Source organism: Melospiza melodia, chromosome 13 (genome assembly GCF_035770615.1).
Source record: "Melospiza melodia melodia isolate bMelMel2 chromosome 13, bMelMel2.pri, whole genome shotgun sequence".
NCBI lineage: Eukaryota > Metazoa > Chordata > Aves > Passeriformes > Passerellidae > Melospiza > Melospiza melodia.
In genome coordinates, this window is record NC_086206.1 from 12,577,324 (window position 1) to 12,605,000 (window position 27,677).

At 41.5% G+C, this 27,677-nt stretch overlaps 2 long non-coding RNA genes across 4 annotated transcripts in view; one reads left to right on the top strand and one right to left on the bottom strand.

The window, feature by feature from the left end:
* Positions 1-1,616: 1,616 nt before the first annotated feature.
* The window catches only part of LOC134424210 (uncharacterized), a 52,945-nt gene continuing 26,884 nt past the window's right edge, over positions 1,617-27,677 (bottom strand). Inside the window, exons 4-5 of the long non-coding RNA XR_010029371.1 lie at positions 24,810-25,036; positions 1,617-1,888 (exon numbers count right to left, since the gene is read on the bottom strand). This is a non-coding gene — a long non-coding RNA (uncharacterized LOC134424210). The remainder of the gene's footprint in view (positions 1,889-24,809; positions 25,037-27,677) is intronic.
* LOC134424209 (uncharacterized) lies at positions 3,677-17,665 on the top strand. Of its 3 annotated transcripts, XR_010029370.1 has the most exons (4): positions 3,677-3,802; positions 4,638-4,806; positions 16,124-16,251; positions 17,316-17,665. It is a non-coding gene; the product is annotated as an uncharacterized LOC134424209 (long non-coding RNA). The 3 variants fall into 3 exon arrangements; XR_010029368.1 differs by lacking the exon at positions 3,677-3,802 and having other exon boundaries at positions 4,545-4,806; XR_010029369.1 differs by lacking the exon at positions 3,677-3,802 and having other exon boundaries at positions 4,545-4,806; positions 16,124-16,240.

Genomic DNA, 27,677 nt, shown 5'->3' on the forward strand with positions numbered 1-27,677 from the left:
ACATCATTTCTGACTTGTGACTCCTGGAGGCTGGCAGCACTGCTGCTGACTCTCTGTGCATTGAGGCTGCATTTTTGTTGCTTGGTTTGATACATTCCTGTGAGAATTATTTCTGCTCCCTGAGCATTTAGCTACAGCCTGGGCAAAGCAAGAGAATCTGTTTTTTGTTTTATGGTTCTTCTTTCCCCTTATTTTAGCTTCAACCTTTCTACCTTTTAAGATTATAATTTAGATATTATTCTGAAACATACAGTCACTGTTGAGTATAATTATTGGTGTTAAGTTATGTAAATCTCTCAATAAGTTTATACAAATTGACACTGGATGAACTGGAGGGATATTCTGATAGTAACATCTAAAGAATTACAAGGAAAATCAGAACACATAATATTTTTGAATCTTCATGCAATTTGTGAAAATTTACATGTCTTTTTTTTTTTTTTTTTTTTTTTTTGGTGTCACACATTTTTTGCCTGCTCTTGAAAGTAGAGGAGGAATTTAAAAAAACAAAGAAGTTTTTACTTTTATTGTGGAAGATCTTGGTTAGAGCTGTTATGGAAAGTAACAGGTGATAGAGGTTGATATTCAAAGTCAGTGATGTCAAAACCAATGAGATTGTTGTCAATTTTGTCAGAGGACACAGTTTTACTGACTTCCACTTAAATTTTTCATTTCTGATTAATAGGAAGATGTGTACTGATTTGTGGATTATGGCCAACGACTCTGAAGTCTTGTAAATTCTATTCTACAGGCTTTCTAAAAGAGAAAAGACAAGAACTCTTTTCTCCAGCCAGGTAAATGTGTGACTATAGTACCGGTAAAAGGATCTTTGAAGTGTTTTTCTTCACATGCACAGCAATCACTTAAGTATAAGCCACTAAAGAGCCACACCTGGGAGATTTAAGGTGATTTTGTTGCTTGTGCTATGCTGGAATTTTTTTGTTTCAGGAGTGTTTGTCTTATAGCTCATGGTTGAAGTGACCCTCTTAAATCTACCATTAAAACTTGAAATGACAGAAGCCTGAATCATGCTAGCAAAAGGGCATTACCTTGAATTTGTGTGCTTGAGTTTCTTGGCACAGGCAGAACACCAAGAAAATAGTTTCAGTCACTAGAAATGTTCACAAATATTACAAGTGTGTCATTGTAGACCACAGTCTGAACATGTCTTCTTTCCTACCCAATGGTAGACTCATATTGGAACAGGTCCAGTGCTTTAATGAATTACAAACCTGTAAAATATTTCTTTTCCTCTGCCTGTGGTAACTGCTCTTTAACCTGGCAGCAAGACTAGGTACAAACAAGTGCTTGAGGCTGACTTGTGGGCAAATAGGCTGTGTGCATGGAAAGAGGGGCTGTGACAGGGAGCCAGTCACCGTTCCTTGGCCACGTCCCGAAACATGGTGCCAAAGGATGGGGAGCACCCTACGGCTGTGCTTGACACCAAACATGTGTGGGAGCTTCTTGCCAGAGCAGGTGGGCAAGAATAGCTCAGCTGGGAGCAGGTGAGAGGGCTGGGGCAGGGAAAGGCATTCCTGGCTCTCCTGGCGTTCCTCCTGTGCTGTGCAGGGAGAGCAGTGCCAAACAACACATGCACTGTTGGCATCTCCAGTTACTTCTACTTCTGTAAGTCAGGAACCATTCCTCTGAAGCCAATGGCACCTCATTAACATTAAACTGATGTGAATAAGAGGCAACTGGGACATATATGTTTCCATATCTTTATGCCGTTGGGTCTGATTCTACTTTTGTTCACACTGGTTTGATATTGATACAGCTCCTCTGGCTTTCATGACATGAATCTGTGTTTAACCTGGGTCAGCAAGATCTCAATCAGCTTCATTTACTTCAAAAAATATGTGCCCAGAGCTATCGGGAAAGGATGGGTCTGTAAGAGAATAGAAGATGAGAAGTAAAAATAGGAAAGGGATCAAGAAACAGCTCAAGGATGGAGATTCACATTTCTTGTATTTGCCTACAGTTTGTTGCCTTTGTAAGTGAAAAATGGGAGAGATGAAAGAAGGGAATATTTCTTGAGTTAGAGGTTGTCTTCAGGCTGAGCAAAGCCCTGCGGTAAAAGCATGTTAGTCCTCTCTCCTTTTTCTATTTCAGCTGTTCTTTGTGTTGGGAAAAAAACCCCACTTCTTTGTTTTTTTCCAATACAAAATAGGAAAGGACTACAAGGAAACAGAGCAGATTATTTTTTCCAGTTTGCCTTAGGGTTTCCTGGAATTTTTGCTACTGTACATTTATTTAAAGTAACCCTATCTGTTTAAATACATGCTGATCTTTGGCTGCTCTGAGATCAGAATCAGCCCTGATGAATGCCTCTTGCTCGCAGTCATTCTTGCATTGTCAGTCCTTCCTCAGCGCCCCCCGCCACGCTGGCCTCCAGGGTATCAGGTGACAGCAGCATAAACTGCAACACATGGGGCAGGGCAGGCAGCGAGTTATGATCTGAACCAACACAGAAATTGGGGTCTCTTGTCAGTCTCCTCAAGGATGACAAAATAATCTGCTTCCAAATGAAGGTAGATGTAAGATAACTTCTGTGCCTGCTATTATGTTTTTTTGGCGTTAGCCAAATGCTCTAAGCGTTTTGTGGCTTTGTCACCACCAATTATGAACTAAAATAACATCAAGTGCTGCAGAGTGCCATGATCCAAAACTCCTCTGTCTTTTCACAGTGACATTGTGAATAAATAAAATCAGCTCCAATGATTCATTAATTCATGTTTAATAAGGCTTTGCAAAGTTATGTCAGACACTTGGAAAGGATGTCTGGAACTAAAAGCTCAATCCCTCAGTGTCTAACCCAGACGAGCTGACTCCTTAATTCTGCTGAAACAATATGTGCAGCTAAGGGTTTGTTGGAGCTCTGGAAAGTTTTCTGTTGTGTGCACTATTTAAAAATTCTGTGCAATTGTCATCATTATCTTCCCAAAATGAAAACAAGTCTTTTATAGTGAAACTTAGGACATTATGCAATAAACTAAAATTTATTGTTTAATTCTCCAACCAAGATTTTGCATAACAAATGGAATAAATTAAATTTTTTTTGTTGTCTGTCTCAATTTCACAATAATTGTATTTTTATTTGAGCAATGTGTGTATATCCTGAAAATACTTCAAGAAAAAAAAAAGTTATTCAAATAGAACAGCTTTGCTGTAAATTACACAGCAATTTTTTTTTCCTTAAATGCAATTTCTATAAGATTCATTTGTTAGAATTGGTAAGTTGCTTAAAGCTTTTAGAAAAAGTAAAATAATTTCTTTTTTATTGTCTAGACTTTATATAAGTCATTGCTAATTAATACTGCCCTTTCTGGTGACTTTGCAGCAGGCAAAGCAGGCAAACTCAAACAAACCAATTATAAATGATTTTTCAATGTAAACTTTTAACAGTGTAGCCTAAGGGCTTGCTCAACATAAAAGTACAATTTAGAAAACATAAGTTTTAACTAAGGTCAGGATATATCAGGCCATGATGGATGTACATGTAAAAACATCTGACTGTGGAATGACAACATTTTCTTCAAGACTAAGCAAAGCGTTGGTGGCAGTGATAAGTAAAATGAAAAATAGCCTTGCATGAACTGACCAGAAGGTTTGAGTTTGGAATCTGGGTTGTTAATTTGGGGGTTTTTCTCAAGTGCGTGTTGATTTTGGTTTCCTCAGAGTTTTGCAAATCTGACTTCCTGGGATGCTGCAAGCAGTACAGTCTGGATTTTAGACCTATATTCTACAGCAGGGCCAAGAGAAAGTCAAGCTTTTGAACACCATCTGCTGCCTTGGGTCCCAGGTAGAAATCACCCCATTCCCTCTGTCCCCAGCTGCTGGAGCAGAGCCCCTGTGCTGTGGGGGTGCCACACACCCTCCCACCTGTGTGTGACACAGCTCATCTGGCTCTGTTCTCCAGCTTCTCAGTGGGAAATGTCATGGCCCTGTGATGCAAAGCACTGTCCCAGTATATCCCACCACCACAGGTTTAAGCTTGTTTGCCATTTTGGAAGAAAACTTTTGGGGAGAAGATCCTGGTTTGAATAGGTGGTGGTTGGCGTCTCCACACCGTCGTTGAGGCTCTTCATCCTCATTGTCTGTCAGCCTGAGTGAACAGCCTGAGTGAAGCTGGCACAGGCTCCCATCATGTGCTATATCTAATTTGGTAGAAGCAGTCACATGCCCATAGTGTGATCTGTATCAGATTTGTATGGCTGAGTCATCTGGTATCAATTCTTGTGGAGTGAAGGCTCATAGCTGCAACCCTCACATGTTCCTGTGGCTCCTGCTCCTGTCTTGTAACTCATTTATCACAGTTCCACTCTTGCCATGCTCCTCTGCCCATTGCCCAACTCACCCAACACCTCTTCCTTAGCTCAGGAATATCTTCCCAGACACAAGTGCCACCTTGTCCTGGGCTCAGCAGCCCAGGAAGTCACACAGACTCCCTACAAATATCACACAGATATTTTTAAATGACCTCTGACCCTTTGCTGGTGTCATTGAATCCCTCCTCCTCCTTCAGGTATATGGTTGCTTAACCTCCCTTCACACATAGAACCTCCCTTCACACACAGCCTCTTGAAAAGAGAACAGAGAACATTGTTTCTTATCAAGCAACTTTCTTCTCTTTTCAGCTGAAAACTTGTCCTGGTCATTAATACCTCACCCTCCATGGCTGCTCGTGGCTCCTCCACTCAGATTAACAGAAGACAGTCCAAGGCATACCCATGGCTTTACAAAATGTGCATGGAAACCATACACTGGAGCTGGGTCACCAGTTTATCAGCCGGGCTCTGACTGCAGGTTTGTCGTTTCGTTGAAGCAAAAACTGATTTTGTCAACGAGGTAAATTTTATTTTTAACAAAAACACTGCCTCCTTCTATATGTACTAGAATTGCCACCTTACTAAGCACATAGTGTATGTTCATAGTGTATGTCCATTGGGCAAAACCCAATGGATGCTACTTGGAAAAACAAAAAATTACTGCTTAGTTGAATTAGAAACATTTATAACATCTGCAATCATCCTTGTTTGTTCTCTCTTCTGGTGAGCGAAGTTGTTCCACTGGTGCGGTCTCCCCTCTCTCTTTCTTGTCATCTGTAATTATGTAGAAGGGATTAATAATCATGCATTTTATCCAGCGTCTCGGCTTGATGACAGGGCATTGTTTAATGAGAGCAAAATCAGTGTCCTGTCTCTTTGAGAGAGCTAAGGCTGTGCTTGCAGTGGAAATCATTGAAAATAAACATGTGGAAGCCTAAGCGCTCTTTAATAACTCCTTCTGCTTGTTTGGTTAGCAATTTCAGTGATTTCGTCCGTCGTGCCTGGCCCTGCTGCTGCAGAGGCATGGTTATTTATGGTGCCAGAGGAGGTTATGATCTCCTTATATAAACTACAGCACAGAGGTAGAATATTCAGTTCTGAGTCATACTGAGTGCTTTAGTTCTGCAGCTCCAATGCCATTAGATCAAAAATTGGCCATTCGATTGTAACAGAATTTTTTAGGATACTGTTTAGGATACTGATGCACCAAGCACCCAGAAAAGTTATGGGTCTGTCACATAGACAGGCTTTGTCCTGTCTGTAGCTTTTACTTCTGCTTAGCTATTTAGCTTATATTTGCAAATGACAAGATGATGTTACAAAGTGGCACTGCCCGCGTGTTGGAAGCAATTGCTGGATTATTTCCTTCTCAGAGGTGCCATGGGTTCAGGTGCAGAGCTTGGGACCATGTGTGCTTGACCTGAAACAAACAGTGTGAAAAGGTCTCTGCTGTTAAGATGCAGCCTGCCTGCAGCACTGCTGTCTTTGGGTGTTAGAGGCCAGGGAACATGGACAGTCTCCATGGGAGCTCTGAGAAAGCCTAGGCCTCATTGCAGCAGGGAGCACTTGCTCAAAACCCACTTTTCCTGTTCTGTTCCCAACAGGAATCTGGAGAAGCTTGGCTTTGCAGTGTGGGATGGCTGTGGCATTTCCTGTGCCACAGCTCAGCTGGGTCAGGGCAGGGAGGGAGAGTGGTAATCCCCACTGAGCAGCACCTGGCTGGCAGCATCCAGTGCCCGCTGGAGGAGCAGCACAGGGGACAGAGTTTTCTCACCAGCGAAGTGAAATGTAACTAGAAATTAGGACAGAGCATGGAAGTGCCAGTTACACGTACTCAGACAAATTCTCAGAGACAGATCAGTGCTCAGGGTACCGATGTGGGTAGGGGTTCAAGGCTGTGGAGCACCAGGAGATACCACAGAATTAGTGCCTCAATGCCCAGAGCTTTGTCTCATGGCTTTGGCACAGTGATAGGCTGCTCTCAAAGTTTTGGGGAACTTGGACTCCAGTGGTAACTCAGGCAGTGAATACACCTGCTGTCAACCTTCCATTGGTTGGTACTGTCTCCTGTAAATGCATTGAGGAAGGACACTGCACAAATGTTCCAAATCTTATTAATGAGGGAAGCAGTTTTCCTTCAGACCTTCCTCAGATACTCATCACATCACCAGGCAGCCTGGAATGAATTCTGTCTTATTGCTTTATATGAGTGATTCAGATTTTTGCATAATATATTTAATTTGTAACTTATGTATGAAGCAATTTGAGTGATGTTTGAGTAGGACATTTCCTTTTCTTGTTACTGCTAATTCTTGAAATGATGAAAACTCACTCTTTCTCAAGGGAAGTACATGGGGAAGGGTAGCCAAGGGCTCAGGCTGTGGGTGGTGAGATGGCAGGGGCCAGCAGTTAATTCAACAAAACCATATATTAATGTGGAACACAAGGGAGGGATTTCTTTCCTCTTCTGTATCCACTTTATTTTTAAACGAGAGAAGCCACCTATGAAAGACAAGGGTTAGCTTAGATTAGCTCCTCATTCTTACACACACATCCACACATTTACACCTCCACAGAAGCACAATGGTGCCTGAAGTCCAGCAAGCCCAAAAACAACAGCAGGCTGGAGCCAAGACCCAACCATCACCTACCCCAGTGCTGTCCCTGTTGTGTGATGGGAGTTCATTATATCAGCATACTTGCAGCCTGTCAATTCCAGCCCACACCTCCTCAGGCCCTGCTGTCCTGACAGCCTCTTGTCTTCCCTCTACATGGCCATATGCACTGACCCAGCACCTTAACCCCACTTTTCTCCTCATCCCCATCAGTGGTACTTGCACAACATCTGCTCTGAGATGCCTCACAAGGAAATACCCTGCAAATCTCCATGTGGTTTGCAGAATGAATTCCCTGGTGACCCTCTCATTAATAGTTTTCCCTGCCAAATGCTGTTTGCTTTTACTTTCAGAACAATCTGCATTAATGATTAGTTCCTCTACTTGGACATTATTTACATAAAGTATTGCTCTCATCTCACATGCAGCAGCTCCACAATGACTCTGAGCAAGACCAGGATCAATGACCAGTGAAAGTAAATGCCAGACAACAGTTGTCTCTGCAGGATGCATTCATGAAGAGCTGGGAATTTCCATACCCTCCTGGCTGCCCTGCCTGAGATGATAAGTGCTTGAATATTTCACAGCAAAAAAGTCCTGGGAAAAGCAGAACTATTTCTTGTGATAAAGGCTGGCTGCACATTTTGGGAAGATGAGCTTGTCAGGGATGTTGCTGCACTCAGGCTGAACCTGTGGGAAGTGTGCCTGTTCCTAATAAATGTTGTGTGTATTTATGTGGCAGTCATTGTGCTTTGCAAGGAGGGAGTCACAGAAATAATTAGTTAAGAGCGTGAGGTTTTTGGCACAGATTCCCTTTCTCAAGTAGCTGTGATGTTCATATATAAGAAAAATTGATTTGGCATCTAGACAGGATTTCAGCACGCTCATGGTTATGGAAATCAGCTATGGGCATGGAAGAAATCTGTATATTGATTCATAAACTGACTTGATGACTTGTTCATGTTTTAATGTTTTCATGGACTTTTACCCAAGATAAAATTGTCAGTAAGTACCACTTGACTGTGCTACAGCACCATCTAAAATGGTGGGAAGAATGCAGGGAATAAAAGAGATTTCCTATTAGGCAGAAGACTTTATTTTCTGTGCTAATTAATTTTTTCCTTCAAGATGAGCATTTTTCTTATTGTCCTTGCTATGGAGTTAGAATATGCATGTAAATAACACCCAGTGAAAAATGGTTTCCTGTGATAGGCCCCCAGTTTCATGGACAATTTATTTTGCAAGAGCTCAGGAAAGCCAGTCCTCCTCCTGCTCACACCAGGCTGTGTCCATGCTGCTAGAGCTGCCACAGCTGTGTGTAGGTAATGGAATGAGAATCCCTTCACTTTGGTATGGTGTAGTAGGACAAAAGCCAGTATGGCTTGCTGAGTCTGTTTTTCTCTCCCTGGCTGGCGAGGGGTGTGTTTAGTCAGCATCAGCACCAACCCAAGACTGCCTTGCAGAAAACACCTACTAAGAGACTGACTCCTCAGCAGCATGTTTCTCTGCAGGTTTAAATCTTAATCCCTGAATTATACCTCTGCCTGCCTCATGGTTTCCTTTGGAGACCTTCCAGCATTGACCAATCCTGACCCCATTTGACTTAAGCCATGCGGGCTCAAAGTGGAGGCAGGATGGCTGCTGGCCATGACTGAGAGGAATGGGAAATGGGAACTGTGTCATGTGCAACATCATCCAAGATCCAGCAGGATAACAATGTGTGACCAAATTCTGATCTCACTTGTAGCAGTGAGCTTCCATTCTGACTTCAGAAGGAATCAAAGGGTGTAATGTAAGATGAGTCACAACACACACACTGTGCCACAGCACAGCAGAATTTTTCCAATAAATATTGTCTCTTTTGTCAAGACAGAAGAAAATCCCTGGAGACCTATACTATATCAAACTGCAAAATTCAGGGAAGAGGCCCCATAGTAACTACATTTTTGAAGGTGAAGGTTGTTCCTTGCAGACTAAATCTTCCCTTACAACAGTTGGTTGCTCATTTTCAGAAAATTTCTGCAAGTTTTTCCATGATTAGTGCGTAGGATGAAAAGATCTCTGGGATCTTGTTTGAAACTATTGTGTTTGGACACCTCTTTACATACTAAAAGCACCTATGGAGAAATTAGAGAGATGTCTCAATGTCTCAAGGTGGGCTGCTAGAAACAGAGATATTTTCTTACCCTCAGGAAGAGAAAAAAAGCCATTTTTATCATTGGTAGTTGGCTTCTTACTGATTATTAAACAGTCTGCCAAATCTGTGGTTAACGAGTGATTTAAATGTACTTTGAAGGCAGCTTTTGTTTCCTTCAGTTGTTATTCTAAGAAAGAGCCCTTAAAATTAATTGACTGACAAACTGCATAATTGATGCTGCCTACGTAGCCTGCACTGGCCAAAACTGATGGGAGCCCTGGCATCTTGGTCAAGGCTGCTCTAAACCCTTCTGAGAACCTCTGCTTGCCCTCTCTTTATGCTCTTGGGTAGGAGAGGGCATGTTTAGTTTTCTGCTTACTCTATTCCCTTTTGTACTTGTTCATTTGCTAGGTGCATAAAGGAGAGGAGGTCATTTGTGCACATGGGATAAAGAGGTATTATGAATTCTAAAGTGTTTGCTTTATTGGGAAAAGCACAGTGAGCAGGAGAACTCAGGAACCTAATGTGTGAATTTTTAATGAATGCTGTGCCATGTGTTTGTGCAGGATTTTTTTTTCTACCTGTAGCAGCTTTATTCATTTGGGAGAGTACTGTGTACAAGATATTCTTTAGTAGTGTGCTGGCTGCTGTTTAGTTTTAATAAATTAAATCCTTTATATCAATGTAATATTCTTTAGACAAGTACTTCCAAGACAGATTAGAAATGAACTTAAGGGGATTAAAAGCTTCTCTTGCTAAAAACAATGTTTCAGATGGGAAATCCACTTATTTATGTCACTTTCAGTGGACTACATTTGGCTTTAATATGCTGCTGCTGCTAAAGAAAGCAGTGCTTTGCCCATGACTGCAGCCTTTCTGCTCTGCTTTACATACACAGCAATGTTTATTTTCTTCCATACAGTAAGTCACTTTGGGAAAGATTGATGGCTTCCCATAAAACTGTGAGAAACCATTTTCTTCTTATTTAGAGAAAACAAAAGATTTAATGACTCTGGCATTTTAAATAGCATCAGTCTCTTTGTAAAATAGGAAATTATGGGAATGGAAGGAATGAGCAGAGAGAAAAATCTGCTCTGATTTTCCCCTTGCTGCAGTATAGCAGGCTGAAAACATGAATTGGAAGGTTGTCACTATCTGTGAAATCCTGGGCATGTTGGGAGCAGTCTGGTTTAGCTGGTGTTAGCTCTGGTCTGTGCAGCAAGCTGAGGGTGAGGTACCAGATTGGAGGCTCTTTCCTCTAACTCATACCAGGTTATCTATTTTTGTATCAAAACTTGTCCTAACATGGTTGTGCCAACCCCACTGGTGGGTCTCTGGTACCAACCTGAAATATCTTGATTTAAAATATTATAAAATATATAAGAATACAATGTATAACACATAATGATGTGTAATATAATAACATATCTGTGTGTGTGTGTATAAATCAGTATCTGCTGGGTTTGATGTACCACCACTCTGCTGCTGTAGCAGGAGATGCTGCCTGTCCATGCCCCAGTACCTGACTCCTGCTCCACTGAAGGCATTCAGCCAGCAGAAGCTGAGTGCTTTGGTGAGCCCAGCAAAGCTGCAGCTGTGCCTCTCTCCAGAGCCTGGTCCTGCTGGGTGTCTGGCCATGCTCAGATGGCTCTGAACATTCACAGGAAGCCCTGCAGTCCTAGGCTCTGGTAGGAGTTTGCAGCAATCACCAGCCAAGGCACACAATACTGACCTGGGAAAGGCTGGCTGCTGCCCAATGCTCTCACACTGAGGTTTAAGCAGGGTGGGAACCATGTCTGTGGAATAAAGGAGGAGGCTCTCCTGTGGGATGAACCAGGACAAAATTGAATATTCTGAAAATTGGCGCAATTTTGAGACCACATTTCGGTTCCATAAGAGGCAATCCAGCACTCAAACTTTCCTAGCATCCATTTCTGGCAATCTGAACTGTCAGTTCTTCTCCCAGACTACAAAAAGGAAGGTTTTGGAGTTTGCTCCTCACAGCTGAATGCAATGGGGACAAAGAAGGTATTAGGACACAACTGATCTCCCAAAAGGGTGAAAGAAGAAAGAATTCCTCCTGAGCCTCCTCACAAAGCTGCCAGGAAGGGAAGGAGACTGGAGAGCCTTTGAGGACACTCTGGTTTTGCCTTTTCTTAAGTGAATTAGAAGTCTTTGGTCTACAGTGAGGACAGAAGAAATGATCATAGGAAAATGAAAACTGGAAGAAATATGTGAAATTAATGTTTTAATTGGAACAAGGCCTTTCAGTCAGTTTATTGTTGCCATTTGCATGTGAGACCATGAATCTACAGTGCTTAGTCTTACATGTCAGCTCCAAGAGCTCAGCTATGGTTTGCAGGTCTGTTATTATTCAATTGCAGTGCAGATAGCTTGGGCAGAGGGAGAGGTTCCACCCCACAGCACATAAAGTTTGTCTTGGTAACTGTGTCCCTGACACAGAGCTGGATTTTGTTATTTTAGGCACACCTCCCCCCCCATCATTACTTTAAAAAGTTTCACAATTATTTCTATTCCATCATGTTTCATTACACAGTAAAGTATTATTTATTTAAATGGCTTTTAAAGTAACTTATTTCCTAAAGATCATTTCCTTTAATTCTTTCAAGCCACTGAAACTCCAGGATCTGTGTCCATTTTGGTCACCCTTCAACTGCTCTTTCCACAGCCAGAAGCTGACATTCAGATTGAATTGCAGTGCATCTGATCAAGCAAGGGATATGTTTTGAAGGCAAAGCTCAAAGATTGAGTTGTGTGACTCTGCTGGTATTGAAAAGGGCCCTAAAGTGAGGCTGTGTATTTACCTTGTATTCTTGGGATTGAGGGAGAATAGGCTGGTAAGCAGAAATTAAACAACCATCTTTATTTTTCATTATTTTCTTCTGTTTTGTTTTCTGAAGTTAGATTTCACTCTTTTCCTCAAAACCACATTTTTTGCTAGTCCTAGTATTTATCAGGTATCTAAATCCTTATATATCATACACGACAACAAATTCTGACTGAAATTTCACCACTAGTTTTAGAGTGGAGAGGGAAGAAGGATTTTCTGCACAATAATGATGGTTTCTTTAGTCACTGTAGCCACTATGTGTGCACTGGTTGTAACACCTGAGGATAAAATTTATATACATTGTCAAATGGTTTATCTGGAAAAAAATATATATTGTTCAAGAAAAAAGTATATAATGAGGATCAGGGATAGAATTTCACTGAGAAATGTGGTGTAAAAATGCTTCTCATTTTAAATTAAGCTTTCAATGGCAAGTGCTTGGCTTTCAGCAACTCCTCTGAAACCCTTTTAATTGAGGTTCCATGAAAATCTGGGGAGTTCAGCTCAAGTTCAGCTCCCAAACCCATCCTGATTTCATTAAAGATCTGATCTTTCTTTATTTGCCAATAAAATATATATGTAAGCGTGTGTGAGTGTGTATAAATCAGTATCTGCTAGATAACTGTTGTTTTGTGTTGTTTTGGGATTTTTTCTTCCCTAAAGGAACAGTTTCCCTTTTCTTTATGAAGAATGAACTCTGTGCATGCAGTGGGAGTTGGAGTGAATGATCCGTGGGAGATCCTTCCCACTCCCCTGCCCCAGGATGGATTTGGAGCACACAACACCCTTATTGCTTCCCTCTCCTGTTTTGTGTTCTGCACTGGTTGTGCCAGGCTCACCATCATCCCCCATGGCCTGGGTGAGGACAGGGGAGGCTCAGGATGGTTCCCTTGGTGCAATGGGAACACCATGGTGGCCAAAAACTGGGGATTGAGCTTGCCTTGGTCAGGCCTAGGGTACTGCCATGTTATTTCCATGTCACTGTTTTCTGTCTTCTAAGGCCCAATAAAGGTATTGATAATTCTTGCTCAGGGCTCACGTCTGGCAGGGATTTCACCTTTTTGGGTTTTTGGTTAGTTCCTTTTCCAGCTGCAGTGGGCAGATATGCCTGTTATAGCACCAAGAGGCTGAGGGTAGATATACCATGGCATTTTATCTCTTTGCTAAACCAGTAAAACAGTGAGATGTCATTAAAAATTATATCCATGTATCAGAGGTTTTCAGCTTGGCTGTAGGGTCCTTTCAAAGCTGTGAGGTTGGAGAGATTCATTTTGCCCCTTCTGGGCAGAAAACAGCATTCCCATTTCCTTCCATGTCAACTCTGTTATGCAGATTCCCTTGGGACTGAGAGGAAGGGTCCCTGGGAATTGCTGGTGTTCCTGCTTTTATTTTGTGTGAGACTCCAGATGAAAATGTGTTGAAAACAGTGTAAATCCTGAGTTCCCCAAGGCAGAGAGTTGTGATATACTCAAGCCCTGTGTCAGTCCACTGTGTAGCAGCATGCCAGGCACTCTTCCATTAGATATCACTTGCATACCCATTTCTCAGTTTCAGCCCACTCCTGGAGAAATAATTGCTGTCAGGTTTCTTTTATTTTAATCAATTATTTTATTCTGTTACTATTGCAACTGCTACCTGTTCCACAAGGCTCCTCACAAGCTCTGCACATTGCTATCTGCCATTTCAGTGAATCAGATCTCAGTGTTTCTGATCAGGGTCCAGCTGGAACTACACATCTTTTGTTCATGTATTTAATATACTCAAAATGCACTAAATGACAGTTTATAATATCATTATCAACAGTTAAAGACATTATAACTTCAAGAAATGAAAAGAAAGTGCAGCCATATGTGGAAATGCTTTATTTTGTGCACTTTTAACCCTCACAATAGTTCAGCTGCAAAAATGGGGATAGCAATGAGAAGCAGAGAGAAAATGGTATGTCTGCAAAATCATTTTTCAGCTTTCTGTCCACTGCTGTCATGAAAGAGCACTGAGCTATTTGGATGGTAAATAACAACCAAGAACTAATTTATTTTTCTTCATAAAATTATTTCTAGAATTGGATTCAAATGTGTTCCTTATTACACGGTTTGATAATTCAGTGATGCTTTCCCCCCATAACATACGAGCAGATTTAAACCTTCACTCCAAACAGCCTCGGGCTTATTAAGAACAGTGTGGACTGAGTATGGATTAGGTTTAAAAGTAATAAAAAAGTAGACCTGTTGGTTAGGTGAAAAATTCACTATCAGATTCCTGAGTGCAGCTTTCTTTTCATGTGCAAACTGCATTAAATGAGGCATTTAATTCAACAAATCCATAGTTCTGATCCACCAGAAATAGAGACTGGGTTAGTTCAATTTGTAACAAACGATCTCCATATGATCAAAGTCCTGAGAGCTGATTCCAACATACTGCTTAAATTAGTCTAACACCGAAGTGTTTGGCTCTGGGACAATATTTGGAATGTCTTACCAGAAGAAAAATTCCTCTGCACACATGGTTCCAATATCTGGGAATGCCAACCTTGCTTTTTAATGGGCTGACAGGGAGCCTCCGTGCTAACTTTCTGACTCCAAAAAGTTCTTGTGCTGTCACCCGCAAACCAGCTTGGATAATTTTTCCTTGGCTTCCTTATTAAAGCCTGAATGAAGGGATTGTGTGGCTTTCTTAATGTCACTTGGTCTGCTTGCCATAAATTCAAGCACTCATGATGAAAGCTCCACTTATATTTTGCTGGGAAATGGAATCAAGGAGAATGCACCCTCGTTCACAATAAATAACTGAAGTTGAGTTATTAAGTGTATTTCATATACCGGTGCCTTATTACATCAGCAGTTTAGATAATGGCTTCTTAAAAATATTCCTCTGCTGAAATGTATGACGAGTGAGTTGCACAGAGGATCCCAATGCATGGAACCAAACCAGCAGGCCAGAGCAATAACTTAGGACTGTATTAACAAATATCAGATATTTACATTTTTACATGCTGCTGTCTGTTTTGATTAAGCAACCATAGCAATAACAGCAGTCAGCAGCGAGGGCTGTATTTGCTTGGTTCCTGCCAGGGAATTCTCAGCTGGGATTGTTTGTTTGCGTTGTGCAGTGAAGACTCGAGCTGTTTACACTGTAGCTCCAGTTTTAGAGAGTGCTAATTATGCTCTGCTGCTGAACCCCTCTCCTTCTCAGAGCCTGCTCTTCTGCAAAAATACTTTACACTGGTCTTGAGGAAAGCAATCTGACTCACGGCAGGCAACAAAGGGTGCCCCAGTGCCTTATAACTTCTTCTTTTAATGTGGTGAGCGTTGCTAAATGGGAGTTCATGCCTTTAACTCTGCTTGCTTTTTCTTTTCTTTATTTTTACAAAAAAAAAATTAAATAATGGACAAGAGTTTCAAAGTCCTTGGCTGAATTTCCTCTCACAATTTTACTCCTTTTAATGGAACTTCTTAATGTGGAATGGGGGTGTGTGTATCATCTATCTCTCCACGTACACAAAACATGCATATTATTCTTTACCTTTTCCCCTGTTATTATATGTGTAGTGGGATGTAACAAATTGACACTCACCCAGGAACAGACAGAGCTGACAATGAGTAAATGCCCTGATTAGCATAGCATTGTTGTAACTTTTCAATTCTTTCCTGATTAGCTGAAATATGTGTAGCATGGCTATGACACTATTTTTAAATCTGTGCTAAGCATTGCTTGATACTTTATGGGTGAAGGAGGCAGGATGAAGGATGAAAGGCTGGCACTCAGAAATTTAGCAAAACCAACTCTGTTACCATGTTTTCATGGTAACTATACTGAACAGGTGGCTAAGTGAGCCAATTAAACAGACTTTAGGAACAAATTATGATAGTAATTCATTGTCTGGGATCATTGAAATGCACTGTGTGGAATCTGTTCCCCAGAGCAGCCTGAATAATGAAAATCTATTTTTGTATAATTTTATTGTTTTCCTACCAACATGAAAAGGACCCATCTCTTCTTCATGCTCTGACTCAATGGTACTCTGGCATTGATTCAAAAATGTGCCAAAGATTAACACTATATATGTGTATAGATATATGCACTATATATAATATATATATTCAAACTATATTATGTATATATGTGTAAATATTTAATATTTATATAAAGAGGAGGGCAATAGTAAATTTCTGCTTTTTTTTTTCCTTTTGAGGTCTGAGGGTTCTCTGGAATGATCTCAAGCCATTGTACAGCGACAGCTCTGAGTGGCCACATAGGGCTGCATTTGAACCTCTGACCCAGGAACAAAATAAATTACGTGTAGACTGAGGTATGGATATGGTGAGTGACAGAAGAATAGCACTCAAAATGGTGTTCAAGAGATTCTGTATTCATTTAAGTAGTGTAACTGTTTAGCCAATTTATTCATTTGACAAGTTCCTTTCTAACCATCCTAATTCAGCATTTAGCCTAAGATGGCCTTCATTAGTTGATTAGATATTCATCGGAAGAGATTTTAGCATAAATACAGTTCCAGAGAGGATTACCACCCAGGGAATCTATTCTTTTAACCTACTTATTCGGCTATCAAGTATTTGTTGAAAAGGACTCGTATTTACTTAGTCTCTTAATGAAGTCTAGAAAAGCTTTTCTGCAAAGGGAATATTGTTTTGTCAAAATTAGCTTACTTAAATAGCTTTCAAAGCAGTCTGAGAACAAAGATTTCAAAGCCACAGCTCCAGCCTAATATTTACTTTTTACACTGTACAGTAGTTTAGACTTGCCAGAAAAAGTGCACTTGTGCTTTTTTGTTTTGTTTTGTTTAAATTTCTCTGCTTCTAGTTGTGAGATATATATGTCATTTCTAGGGGTATGGAACTAATTGAGGAATATGTCCTGCCCTTGTTGAGGTGAACAGGGCAGATAAATAAAAACTCCATTGGACATAAATCTCCTCCACCAACATCAAAGAAACAGGATCCTGCTAAGTGTATTTGTATAATGCAGTAATTTATGCAAAAAGCAGCTTTTGTCAGCAATGCAACAAAGCAGCTTTGATAAATGTCCCCTAATTTATTGTCATGTATCTCAAATCAAAGTAAAACATTTACAGCCTGCATACTGAAGGAACCCAGGCCCAGGGTATTTAAAGGGTTTCTCTCCCTTTCCATCTCCCCCCCTTTTTTTAAAAAAAGTACAAAAAGCCAAGTTGGGCAAAAGGTTAAAAAGGATCTGTTTTGAATGCTAAGTACTTTATACAAATTATGGGCAAAAAATAATAATGAATCTACTTAAAGAATGACAGAAAATCCTGTACAAATTCTGATTAAAAAATCCTCTTAGCTTTTCTCTTAGGGGTGGTGTCTGACAAATTATAATGGGGATGCTGTAATTGTGTTTTACAGGGACAATTCCAGTTTCTCATGTTTCAAAGGAATAAAATGGTGCCTGTAGACAGTGGCTGCTCTTCTCTTCCCATCTCACCTATGCATTCTCCTGAGCAGCCATCTTTCAGATGCATGGCACATTCTGGATATCAGCTCAAATGAAATTTTGGGGAGAACCTTTATTATTGACTTCAGACAGGAAAACCACACCCTGGTAGAGGACAAGGCCAACAGTGCTAGCAGGTCTGTTCCCACCAAAGGGCTGATGGTGCTTGCATGGTGCAGAAACATTTTGAATTTTCTCTCGACTTCTTGAGAGAATTATTAGATTGGCTAGTTTGATAAATTCAGGCAGACTGCTTGGTCTTTCAATGCACAAAAGTTGTACCATTGTACATTTTATATATACATATATGTACAGGACCATTTCATATATGCATATGTATAAATATATATATTTTGCAGGGATATGGCACTGTACAGGGTGCCCAGAGAAGTTGTGGCTGCCCCATCCCTGGAAGTGTTCAAGGTCAGGTTGGATGGGGCTTTGAGCAACCTGGAATAGTGGAAGGTGTCCATGGCAGGGGGTTTGGGACTAGGTCACATTTCAGGTGCCTTCTAAGCCAGGCCATTCAGTGATTGTGTGGCTCTTAGGGCTGGACAGGATGTGCTGATGGTGTTGGCACAGGTGAGCACACGGGACCCGCTGCCCCCACGGCCAGCAGCTCACCCTGCCACCCTCTGTGTGAATCCAGCCTCATGCTCTGCCTCCAGCTCACCACTGAGGTATGCAGGGCCCTCTCTGAGCAGATGAGAAGAGAAAAACCAGTGTCAAGAGTGCTCCTCATCCTGCAGAGCTGCTGCTGGGGCTGCAGGGGCTGGACCAGGGAAGCGCTGAAATCAGCTGCCTGGAGGACACCATCCCATGCCTATCAACCAGGGGTGAAGGAAAACTACATGGGCTTTTCACTCACCCATAATGTCTTTCAGTTAAAAAGACCAAATGTGATATAACTCCTCCTCAGGCCCCTTTGATATTTAGGGAGTGATAAATTAAGTTTTGTTTCAGCTGAGATCTAGCACGGCTCCACATGTCAGTTTGCTTCAGAAGTAGGCAGCATTTCTATGTTTTTGAGTTAGAAATCTCTGTTTATAATAAAACAAACATACAGCTCCAGGAGTATAATATCCTTTGAGTGGAGTGGTTTCAAAGAGTTTTACAACCCATCTGGAAGACTGACTCTAACTATTAAGCCTGTTCTTTGAGAAAATGCCTTATTCACACAGATAGGAGTATGATTCTGGCATTGCAAGCCAGAGGAATGAAATTTGGAAAGCCAGGCCTGCTGCACCATAAAACAGAGACATGGAATTCACTGAGAAAGTGAAAAGGAACAGTTGTTAAAAAAACTCCAAGTTTAATTTTCTTTGTGTAAAAGTTCTATCTGCTGGGAACGAGTCTGCCTCTCCCAGCACCAGCTCGCCTCTTGGAACAGCATAAGTCATCTGTACTGCAGAGCAATTAATTCTAATTTCTTATGCATGTGTCTCTTTGTTGCTGTTGCCATTAACACATATTAAGTTTATAAACTAAATGTATAATGATTTAAGTTAATATCCTAATTGCTAGGTGTATAATTAAAATTTGTACAAGTATTTTACAGGTACAGTCAATGAAATGAGAGGTTTTATGTCAAAAGTGTCAAAAAAGTAGCTTAGCAGAGTTGGCCATAAAAGTACACCATTTGAATGTGTAAAGCTCAAGGGGCTGTGTCCAGGAACAGGGTTTTTAAAAAAAGAACAACCTCTTCTTCAAAAACACACAATTAACCCTATGGAAGAGTCCATCATCATCACAGGGTCAAACAGAATGTGGCACAAGGGTGCCAGGACCAAAGCTACCTCTCAGGTGGGTACATGATGTATATAAACGTGTATGTGTGTCCAGTAAATCCTGCCTCTCTAGGCACATTTGTGCAGATTTACAGACACACTCCATATATGTTATGGTGAGACCCAGCATCTGATTTTTCACTATCTGGCAATTTACCTGATCACCTCACACCCCTCACCATCCCTGGTGTAACTAAAGCTGCTCAGCTCATGTCCCATACCTGCACAACCTTCAGTCCCCACTGAGCTCTGCACAGGAGATCTGATGGGGCTCTTAGGTTAGAACATCTGACCAGGATGCATGTAAATTAGTGGGGTCAGAGAAAACCCCTTAACATTAAATTTAAAGTAAAATTACAGTTTGGAAGTAAAGAGACATCATCATCATAACTCTTTAGCAGATATTTCATTAAAAAACACATTATCCTACATATACTAGTGGACTGCTCAGGTGCTAGTGTGCTCCCCTGACATGGAGGCAAGTGGTGGCAAGTGTTTGTGGTTCTGCACCAAAGGGGTCTTACACCCTCTTGTCAATGTATGCTGCCTTATGCTTTCAAAATGTTCCTTTTTGTCTTGCTTGTTACAGCAATAAACTTTGCATTTCTGAGCAGTGCAAAAGGAATCTAACACTGACCTCATGAAAGCAAAAGTCTTCCTTTAACACACTATTTCCTTAACTTTTTGAGTAAGCAAAGTCAAGAAACCTTCCCCATCCCGTGCTTCCATTTTACACTGATAAAATCTTTCCAGACCCAGACCAGTCTCCTTCTCCTTAGTACACCAAGAAAAAGGCAAATTACAATTTTTACATTATTTCCTAGCATTACAGTGAGTAAAGTAAAAACACAGCGAGGTGTGTGTTGCACAGTTAAATTAGCAGCAAATCTTGAAATACAAATCTATATATTAACCAGATGAGCTGCAGGTTACCCTCTCAGCAGGAAAAGCCTCCCCAGGGTGTGATGTGCAGTGGTGGCACAGTGTGCAGGGACACCTGGGTGACAGAAGGGACACATGGATGCCACGGGCAAGCAGCTACCTGGACCCTGCCTGCAGCACCCCCAGCCTGGGCAGAGCCACTTTAAATAACGCCAGTGCTTTGCATTGACTGGAGTTTGGGAAGAAATTTTATCCCAATCTTTCAAAGCAGAGACAGCTGTGAGTAGCTGTTAAATAGACACAAACTAGAGCTCAGCCCAAAATATGCATTTCCAACATAGTGCTTTAGATATAAGTTGTGCTACAAGACCACAAAAATGAAGAAACCAAAACATATTAATTATTTGAAATAGAAACACTGCCTTTTAAGGCAGGCACCCTTTTTAGATGTCTTGAGTGTCACATTGATTTTTTAAATCTCTGAAGTCCCTTTATCTCAGTGCACTTATTTTATGAGAGTTACATTTTGACACATGGTTCTGGTTTATCATGTAATGCTTCAATAAGTAAATGCAAATTATTACTAATGGTATTTTTAATTTGAAACATAACTTGGCCAAAATTAAACTTTTCAAGCAAATAAATTAAAAGAGGTTTTTTTTGGTCTTATTTCACAGATTAGTTTCAGTGTCTGACACACAAATTTCAAAGAAGTTCTCATTTAATGTGAGTAGGACAAACAAAAAAATCCAACAAAATCAACACCCCCATACACCCCTAATCTTGAATATGTCATTAAAACCACATGGATTTTAAATTCTTCTTCTTATACAGAAAATTGCATTAACAGATTTTGACCCCAAGACTAAGCCAAGTTACACGTGTTACAATCCCAGCATCTCTGCTCTGATCCACAGGGCTGCTCCTGCATACTTAATAAATGCAGCCTACTGATGTAATAGCATCCTGCATATGTCTCATATTAAAGGTATTTTCCTAATAGTAATAGCATTATAAACCTGCCTACTTTGCTATTGAGTTACCCTATTTAGGATAATTTGCACAGAAAGACTATGCCTGAGCATGTGAACAAGCATATCATTTTATAACACTTAACATAAAACTTAACACTTATCAAAATCAAAGTAAGCTGCCAGTTTGATTCTAGAACCAGTATTTTTCCATTAAAAAAAAATCGGTTGTGTTCCTTGAATAATTTATTATCTGTATTTTTGTTTTATTTTCCACATGGAATTGATGAAGAAAAAGTACTATTTTTTCTAAAGAAACTTTGGAAGAGTGAAAATTCACACATGGAAAACAAATGAGCATCGGGAACCACTCCTCATAGCTAATGGCTACTTGGTATGTCGCCAGAATTCATATGGATCCTTAAAATCAAGTAAATTATGCCCGCAGTGATAGCTCCCTTTGCTGGAGTCCCACAGCAACCACCAAATGGTGGAGCGAAGCTGAACTGCCAAGTTTCATTTTTCACCTCCCCATTCCTTTCAATTAAGTAGATTTGTTTGCTGCAGAAGGGCCCATGCATATTTTATGGTGCCAGCCCCTCTCTCAGGTGCGCTCGCAGCCGCCGCCGTGCCTGGCCTCACCCAGCCCCTCTCCCATCCCATCCCATCCCATCCCATCCCATCCCATCCCGTCCCGTCCCGTCCCGTCCCGTCCCGTCCCGTCCCGTCCCGTCCCGTCCCATTCCCATCCCATCCCATCCCACCCCATCCCACCCCATCCCATCCCATCCCATCCCATCCCATCCCATCCCATCCCATCCCATCCCATCCCATCCCATCCCATCCCATCCCATCCCACCCCACCCCATCCCACCCCATCCCATCCCATCCCACCCCATCCCATCCCATCCCATCCCATCCCATCCCATCCCATCCCATCCCATCCCATCCCATCCCATCCCATCCCATCCCATCCCACCCCATCCCATCCCATCCCATCCCATCCCATCCCACCCCATCCCATCCCATCCCACCCCATCCCATCCCACCCCACCCCATCCCAGCCCACCCCATCCCACCCCATCCCACCCCATCCCACCCCATCCCATCCCATCCCATCCCATCCCATCCCATCCCATCCCATCCCATCCCATCCCATCCCATCCCATCCCATCCCATCCCATCCCATCCCATCCCATCCCACTCCCGTCCTGCAGGCAGGGCTGATCCCTGCCATGGTGCCAAGGCCAAATTCAGAAAGGAACAGCAGCAGTGAGAGCACTCAGATGTGTACATCTTCTTTAAACAGCCCGCTAAATGAAAACTGAGAGAATGCCAGTTTTGTATAAAAAAGATGAATTACTCTCCTGCTCTGTTCTTGTGATAAGAGATCACACACTTTAAATGCCTTATTGAACTCAAGGTTAAGGAAACTGCCACTCATCACACAACAGATTAAATAACTGGTGAATTATGTGCTAGAAAAATTAGGATGGATTACACAAATATCTGTTAAGGCTATGATAAATATTTATAAACAATCTTCCTTGCAGAACATGTCTCTGTCATTCATTTCACTGCAATGAAAAACCTCGAACAATGGAACTAATGACTACATTGTTCCAAAGTTAAGTAGTATATCTAATAAGGAAAATAATCAAATGAGCCAAATTCTTTATGAACACAACAGTGAAGCAATTAAAATAAATGTGATTTTCCAGATCAAAACTTCTGGCTGTTAATTGCTATATGGCACCTATCCTAGTCATATGAGTTTCCCTTGCAGCTGTTTTTATTTCATGATACATTCTGAAATCCCAGGAGCCTAGTCCTGGGATCTGCCATACAGGCAGTTAGCCTGAAAACCAGGATGCTTATCAAGTGTTTATAATCTGGGTAGATGAACTCTCAAGACAGACCTCTGAGAACAAGCGCTTTCTTGCCATTTGCATTTTGTTTGCAATGTGTTTCCAATGAAGATAATTTATTGATGCACACTTGTGGGGCTGCAGCACGTGGGTTCTCTGCCATATGCAGAGGATGAGGCGTGGGCAGCAGGAGGTGTTCCTGCCTCCCCCGTGCTGGGGCTGAGGCCACCACAGATCATGTGGTGTGGGGGCTGTGATGCACTAAATACAGACACAATTCTCTCTATCTGATAGCAGAATTCCCTTGGGCTTTATTTTTTTGCAGTTTCTGCCATTAATGGGTGTTTGGGTTGAGGAGCAGTGGGACAGGAGGGCTGCAGCCTCTGCAGGGGCAAAGGGCCTATCTAACATACAACACATGACCCCCTGAGCTGGAGTGCACATGGGAACCTGGCAGAGTCCAGCCAGCTCACTCTAAGCTGTGTTTCAGTATCTGTGGGTTATTAATGAGATTAAAGAACTCAGTTACAGGCAATGACAAATGCAGTTTGTCCAACATTAAGCAGATATTGGCATCCTAAGGTGCAACTCAGGAGTCAATGAGCTCAGCTATTGAACAAGCTAAAGCCATGAGCAATATGATATTGATTAGACAACGGGTATTGCCTTTATACCTGTTTAGTTTTATTGGGTGAGGCTCCATGCAATGTGTTTTTATCTGGGAAACTTAAGGAAAATTAAAAATGTTGCAAGGAGAGCCTAGCAGCCTTTGTGCTTTTCTTTTTAAAGGCTGCAGATGTCTTGTCTTCTGTCTTTAAAACTGCAGATACTCCATCCCCACCTTCCAAAAGATCAAGGGCAATAATAATAACAATAATAATACAGTATTCTGGAATTTTTCTACATGCCTCAAGAGAACTTAAATATTTTCCAGGAAGTGTTTTCTGATAACAGCTGCCTCTTCCACTGTTCTTTTACCCTACTTGCATTTAACTTGGCCCCGGTGCTGCTAAGTTAAAATGGTGTCTTTAAATGTGAGGCCTTTGCTGTAGAAAACACTTTTGCTAACCAAAACCATGTAGCATTCAGCTATCCTTCACAGCCTGCAATTTCCCCTGCCCTGTGCAATTCCTGCTTTCCCCTTGCTGTCTCCAGGCAGTGCCAATGCCAGCATTTAGTTTTACTTTGCAGTTAATAGGAATTGGTTAAAACTTGAGCTTTAGATGAAGTCAGTCTCACTTCAAGCTGTGATGCTGGACAGTGTGTGTGGTGCCAGTGTGGGCCCAGCTGTTTCCTGGGTGGCTTTTTGGCCATGTCTCCCAATCTGCCCAACCTGGCTGGGCAACACCCAGGGCTCTCCCACCTCTCAGGGATCTGCTTAGGTCAGGACCCCAGGTGGCCTCAAACCACAACTAAAACACTTCTGTCACGGAGGCCAATGGGATACTTGTCATTAAACTTTACATTCTTCTTACTTCTGGATCCTGACTTGATGAGCTCACCCACAACCCTCTGGGGGAAAGGAAGGCAGGGATATAGCAAAAGCATCCTTGGAGAAAATGTCCTCTTATGCTCTTTTTCCCATCATTTGCATACCCTTTCTCTGAGGGCTTTTCTTTTTTTTTTTTTTTTCCTTTTAATCCCACAGCACTATCATGTTTGCCAGCCCCAACATCACGTTCTTCTCTTTCATCAGAAGACTGACTCATAGCATCTTTCAATTTGGACTCAGGGTTTTTTTTTTTCCTGTGGGACTTTGGCCCAAATAACACAACACACAAAGCATCTGCCCAGACTTGACACGCAGCGAGGCATCGCCCAGCATGGGGCTGAACCAAGACCCATATTTTCACCATCTTTTTGCCCCCAGGAATTTTTCTGTGCTGAAACTATCGTACCTGAGTTTATGTATGGCAGCTCAGCATTTCCCCTCCCTCCACGGGTGACAGCTGCTTTCTCACTCTCCAGGCTTCTGAGCATGGAACTGTTAATTCTTTTTCTCCAGCCTGATCCATGCCCAGTGCTCCAGCACTGCTGCCAGCTCTGGTTCCAGTTTGTAAGGCTGATTCTCACAGCTACTGCTGCTCCCTCTGCTCTTGAACCTGATGTTTTCCACCTCCAGGCCCTGCAAGGAGAGGCATGAGGCAGGATGTGTGGAGTGCCTGGAGGAGTGGGTGAACAGCTCCTGGACCCACATTCAGAGCAGCTTCTCCATCTGCATCACATCCTGGGAATACAAAATGGCACAGAGTTGTACTTCTGCTCATTAGATGTGGGCAAACTTGGCTAGAGCACAAGTGCAAAAGCTCATCTTTCTTCAGCTGCTTGTAATTCATGCTTGAGCAAGAACATTATTTGGGGCTTAAGTCAGATTCCTCTAAGTAGGTCACAATTCTTCTTCTAGACACAAATTCCTGCCTCTGACTTCTCAGAAACTCAGATTCTCAGTCTCTCCTGATTTGTGTAACACCTCAGGTGCCCTCTTATCATATTTATCAGCTCATCAAATGAATCCACAAAACAGTTACTAACTTGCTGCCTGATAGGGTTCAGACTTGGAAAAGTTCCTCTGCCTTGGTTGGCAGCCATTTCTCTGGTTCATTTGCATGGCTGATTTTTCCCATTTTAATGATGTTTTACTGTTGGCCCTGTAGCGAGGTAGAAGGATGTAACCTGCATCTCCTATGGTCAGTGCATCAATGAAAGTGCAAGAGAGGGCCAGGAAGTTCCAGTCCATGTGGGGCTTGCTCTCTGAAACAGATGCAATGCAGTCAATGGTATAAAACAGAATTAATTTTAGTGGTATAGAGATTGATTCCCCAAATCATGACAGCATGTGTTAGACATTAGTCTTGTTCTTTTGTACAGCACTATGAGGGGTTTGGACATACCCAATGCTACAAGGAGAGAGATAAAATAATGCAATGAGATACAGGCCAGAGTAGAAGACAGTACAGCACAACACAATATAACACAATACAAGGATGGCATATTGTGTACAAGGACTGACAGGGTATGGATTTAAGACATTTCTGCAGGAGAGTTCTGCAGAGAGCTTGCCCTGTTGCTGTTGAAAATTGTAGTGATTTTCTTGTTTCAAGTTAAAAGAAAGAGAGAAAGAGAGAAGTTTTAGCAGAGAGGTTTTAGCCTCTTCAATAGAGAATAAATCTCACCTTTAAAATTAATAGTGGGAAGTATGAACCATTCAAACACTGCAATGTCACACTAGAGAGCCATGGAGGAGGAGACTTGCAGGTAAATATGTTTTTTACCAAAGTTGTCTGGCCAAGGAAGACTATCCATGGGGGTGGAGAGCTCTGATTAGAAGACATATGTTTGGATATTTATCTACATCATGGTCCCAGATGTTTTTTGTTCTTCGATTGCCACCTTGGTGTGCAGTGGTAAAATGCTGGCGCTGGATCACAGATTTGTTTCTGTGGTCACCTTTGTATCACCAAAATGCACTGGAGTGTCATTTTACAATGGAATACAGGATGCCCTCTGGCTTTTATGTCTTATTTTTTTGTTTCTGTGAAGTTAATTTTCACTTCCTCTTCTGAAAACAAACAAAATGTTAAATGTCTAATTGAATAGACGTTGGAAAAGCCGAATGGGAAGATTGAGCATGTGAACTTCTGTGAAGCAAATGCCTTTGTTTCCAAACAGTCTATTGATAGAAAATATTTGAGATTTTCCTTCCACAGGGGCGTTAACAATTATAATTTGCTAGTACATACATCGTGAGTACTTTCAGATTTTGAACAGAACATCTGTTGGTCAAAGATGAAAAAAACCTTGAAAAAAAATAATCTATTTTTCCAGGGTTATGGACCTAACAGCATCACAAATTATCTCTAGGAAAACATTTCAAAAGCCTGAACTTGCACTTATGGAAAAAGGAACACAGATAGAGGAAACAGATAAATATGCGTTGTGTTAGTAGGCTTTGTTTTCTGAAATGATCTATTGTTCCGGAGAAGCAGTTAACAAACAAATTACTGTCTGTGTCCAATCCAGCCAGATCTTTGGTTCCACAGAACAGATGTTGAGGTGAAGCAGATTAAAGCTTAATTCACAATAGGGCTGTACCACAGGAAAGGTGCCCTAAGTTTATCTATTGTTAAATAATATAATTTATCGTCTTAGAGGGCTACAGTGCAATTTCTGTTCCTTTTCTACTTTTTGAACAAAGATTTATAACATAGATAATCCCCAATTTTAGATATTTGCTGCAGGTTATAGTTGAAAGAATTTCCCAAAAGACTGATAACCCCTTTTTTCCCCTTAACCACAGTTGAACCAAGGAACTAATATGATGCCTGCTTCAAATAAATGTATTTGCTGCCTCTGTGCATGATAAGTTTTCATTTAGTCTATGATCAGCTGACAGTATGCAAGTTTGCAGATACCAGTAATTGAATACAGATAACCTTGGTTGTTGACCTATGCAGAGCCATGACTGTCTAGTTTCCATTGTTTCTGTTTTTGCTAGTTGACACAAAACTGATGTGGGCTGAATTTATATATTAGCCCTCCATTATAGTGGGAATTGCTTATCGTTATGGATGGATATTGCAAGAAGTTTCTATTTATTTAACCTAATAAGAAGGCAAAAAGAAATGTGATTGGGCCAACCCAGGAACAAATTTAACCCTTAGCAACCTGGCTAGTTTCTGCATAGATAGCAGGGCATGGAAAGGACATCTGTCTTGTTTTTTTTTACAAATTGATTTTCTTTTTTGTTGGAGGGATTATATTTTTTT